The sequence below is a fragment of the Populus euphratica genome, unplaced genomic scaffold (genome assembly GCF_000495115.2).
Source record: "Populus euphratica unplaced genomic scaffold, PopEup_1.0 scaffold1448.1, whole genome shotgun sequence".
Lineage (NCBI taxonomy): Eukaryota > Viridiplantae > Streptophyta > Magnoliopsida > Malpighiales > Salicaceae > Populus > Populus euphratica.
Window position 1 is genome coordinate 1,099 of NW_011501337.1, and position 4,358 is coordinate 5,456.

Below are 4,358 nucleotides of genomic sequence, written 5' to 3' on the forward strand. Positions count from 1 at the left end.
GTCATGTATATTAAGTGGTAGACTTTGTAGGGTATCCTTATTATTTTTAGAAAATATAGTTGAAGAAGATAATCAATCACTTCATAATGAGTGATGCAACCATATTATTCGATAGTTTAACCCACATTTACCTAATGTTTTGTCCATGTTTTATATGTAAAATGCCTTGATATTCTTTGTTTTATGTTTTGAAGGCACTTTTGGATGAAAAATGCAAAAAGGAGTAAATTGGAGATAATTGGCAGATTTGATGTTCAGTCGATGTTTTGTGCAGAGCGTGAGTTCTAGAGATCAAAATGAAGTGATTCCAGTGGCTCTAAAAAGCTAACATCCATACCTTTCTGGAAATGTAATGCAAGAAAAATACGAAGAGGAAGATCATGGAAATCACATCCTTCAAAGTCAAATCTCGTATTCTGCCACTATTGACCTTTGTCCAATCAAAATTCCATATCTGGAGCTATAGAAGTCCAATTGATGCAAACTCAATTTTGGTTGGATTCCTGACTCAAAGGTCTAGAAACGCTCCAATTTTCAGCCAAAAACGACGTCAGATGAGGGCGATATGATTTTTCAAAGATGACAACTGAATTCTGCCAGCAATCAGGTTTCGTGAAGAAATGAGTCCAAATTATGTTTCGAAGCTTCTAAACTATCATCCAAGTTATAATTTCAGCAATTTAGCCCCTCTACTAAATCAATCTAGAAGGTCAAGAAAAGTAGCCACCAACCTCAATCCACCAACCTCAAATCACCAACCACAAACCAGCTGCAAGTTGGAATGCTGCCATTGTCAAAGAAGGAGGCTACAATGGTGGGTTATTTGTGGTGACTACTAATGTCAAAGTTTGGCATGTTTGGCAGCCACCATTATTGATAAAGAAGCAAGAGGAGCTGCCATTGAAGCCTATATATAGACACCAAGAGAGCCAAGAAAGAAGAGGAGGGAGTGCAATAGAATCAAAGAAAGGTGGTAGCAATTAGAAGTGAAGAAACACAAACTCTCCTCTCTACATACTAGAAATAATGCTTTCTTTTATCTTTAGGAGTAGTTGTTCAATAGATATGCAAGGCTAAGCTCTTTTCTTGGTTGCAAGGACGCATAAACTTTCAGATTTCAAGAACTGTGAGATTTATTCTTCATTTATTTTCAGTTTGTATGATGAATGAGTATGATTGTTTTCCTATGCATGTTTTCTATGATTGTTGTTGATAATTGCTAGAGCAGACTCTAAGTTATTATTGTGAACAATCTATTGCTAAGTTTGATATCAAAACCGGAGTTAGGGTATATAAACTTGTGAAGCAACTAAGCTTGATAATTGTGGCGGAACTACGTTATTAAACTTAGGGAAAACATTCGATCAAAGCAACACAAGCAGACAACTTGGTTGTTAAGATTAATGAATTTATCTAGATCTTAAGGCTGCCATTAGATTAAATCATTAGTGCGGACACTGTGATTATTTGTTGGTTAGGGCTAGTTATACGGCGGATCCGTTAATTAACCAAAGTTAAGAAAAGATAAAAATTCAGAATATAAACTGGAGTTTTGTTTTAAGGATCAGTTCTAATTTCTGTAGGTGGATGTGTGCTTGTGACCAAGGTTTGTTTTCTTGATAAATTTCAGTTTTAATTGATTGTGTTCACTAGTTTAATTTCTTCCATAGTTTAGATTATCACAAATCAAAACCCCCCAATTGCATAACGTATAACATAAAAATCTAAACTAAATCTTCCTCGTGGGATCGATCCCTTGCTTGCTCTATACTATCTTGTGTGATTTAAGTGTAAGGGTAATTAATTTGTGCGACCGCGACATCGCAACAAATTTTGGCGCCGTTGCCGGGGAAGTAATTTTAGTTAATTCTTGTGCTTGTACTGTTATTTTTATTTGCTGTGATTATTATTTATTATTATTCAGAAAAAAAAAACAAAAAAAAAGTTTTTTGCTTGCGGCGGTACTGTTCACTTGCCGCAACGGTACTGTTCAAAACAGATTTGTTTGTGGAATTAAGGTTCGACCTTTTGTTTTCTGAAGGGAAATGACGTTTTGAACAAGACTAGTGGTAAACCACTAACCTTACCATTTCGAGGCCAAATTCCTCTGTTATCTAAGGTTTTTAGGCAATTTTAGTTTCCTAGCGTTGGATTTTCATATAATTTGCATTATTTTTCGTCTCTTGTGTGGTTTCTTTCTTTTGAATTTTCTTAGCAATTGATGCCTGTGACCCGTTCTACTAATCAAATTCAAGTGCAGGTTGATTTTGAAATAGAAAGCACTTTACGCAGGTTAAGAAAGGAAGCTCGCCTCAACACCATGGCTATTGCAAGACAACAAACACTCAAGGAGCTTGCTGCTCCTAATGTGGAAAATCAGCCACTATGCATAAACATTGACAATAATGTAAACTTTGAGCTCAAATCTGGTTTTATACATTTGTTACCAACATTTAATGGTCTTGCAGGAGAAGATCCACATACTCATCTCAAGGAGTTCCATATGGTTTGTGTTGGCATGAAACCGAATGGAGTTGATGAAGAACAGGTTAAGTTGAAAGCTTTCCCTTTCTCTTTAAAAGGGGCAGCAAAGGCATGGCTTTTCTCTATTCTCCCAGGATCTATTGGAACTTGGAATGCCATGAAGAAGATTTTCCTTGAGAAGTATTTCCCAGCATCTCGAGTTGCCAACATAAGGAAAGAAATATGTGGGATTCGGCAATCTCATGGAGAGACACTCTCTGAGTATTGGGAAAGATTTGAGCAACTGTGCATTCAATGTCCTCATCATCAAATACCCGATCAGTTGCTCATTCAATATTTCTATGAAGGATTAATGCCTACTGACCGTAGTATCATTGATGCTGCAAGTGGAGGCGCATTGGTGGATAAGACACCCGAGGCTGCACGCCAATTGATCTCAAACATGGCAGCCAACTCAAAACAGTTTGGCACTCGTGGAGACTTCTCCAACAAACGAGTAAATGAGGTAAGTATTTCTAACATTGAGAATAAAGTTAATGATCTTACTTCTCTTGTGCGTTCTTTGGCTTGTGGAAATGTGCAGCAGGTGAAAGTTTGTAGCATATGCTCCTTACAAGGACATGCTTCGGATATGTGCCCAACAATGCAAGAAGATTATATTGAACAAGCTCATGCAATTGATGGAGCATTCAACGGACAGCTCCAGCGTAAATATGATCCCTTTTCCAACACGTACAATCCCGGATGGAGAGATCATCCCAACTTACGCTATGGCAACCCATCCCAACAAGGCAATCAAGGCCGACAATTCCATCCCCATGGATTTCAGCCCCAACAGAATTATCAAGCAAGACAACCCCCTCCATTCACAAACTCCAATGTTACTGGGTCGTCATCCAATGATGATCTTCGTGAGATGATGAAAACTTTGGCTTCTAATACTGTTACCTTGCAACAAAATGTCATGTCTTTTCAACAGGAAACAAGGTCAAGTATTCACAACTTGGAGAAGCAAATGGGGTAAGTAGCTTCAAGTGTAAGGAAATTGGAGGCATAAATGAATGGAAAATTGCCTTCCCAGGCATTGAATCCAAAAGAGAATGTTAGTGCGATCATGCTGAGAAATGGGAAAGAACTTGAAGAGAAAAGGTCGAAAGAGATTGAGATGGAGGAAGAAGAAGAGATAGAAACTGAATTAAGTACAAAGAAGAAACATCCTTCTCCTTTCCAAACTGAAACAACGACCAACACTCCAAAGGTAACTCCTCACTCAATGAATTCTAGTTTTAAAGCAATTCCACCCTTTCCTGTGAGTTCTTCTAGGTCAAAGAAAGAGGACAAAGAAAAAGAAATTTTAGAGGTTTTCAAGAAAGTAGAACTCAACATTCCTTTGCTTGATGCTATCAAGCAAATTCCCAAGTATGCCAAATTTTTGAAGGAGTTGTGTACTACCAAGAGAGCTTTCAAATTGAAAGGTCATGAAATGGTAAGTATGGGTGAAGTTGTGTCTGCTATTGTTCAAAAGAATATGCCTTTAAAGCAAAAAGACCCAGGTGCGTTTACTATCCCATGTGTTATTGGTAATGCTAGTTTTAAAAGAGCTTTATGTGATTTAGGTGCATCCATTAGTGTTATGCCTAAACATGTTTATGATTCTCTTAGTCTGGAACCTTTGAATAAAACTAGCATTGTAATACAACTTGCAGATCGTAGTTTTGTTTACCCACTTGGTGTGATAGAAGATGTTCTAGTCAAGATTGATAGTTTGGTTATTCCATGTGATTTTTATATTCTTGATATGGAACATGATTCTTGTGATTTATTAACCAGCACTCCTATATTGTTTAGGAGACCATTCTTGAAAACTGCTAACA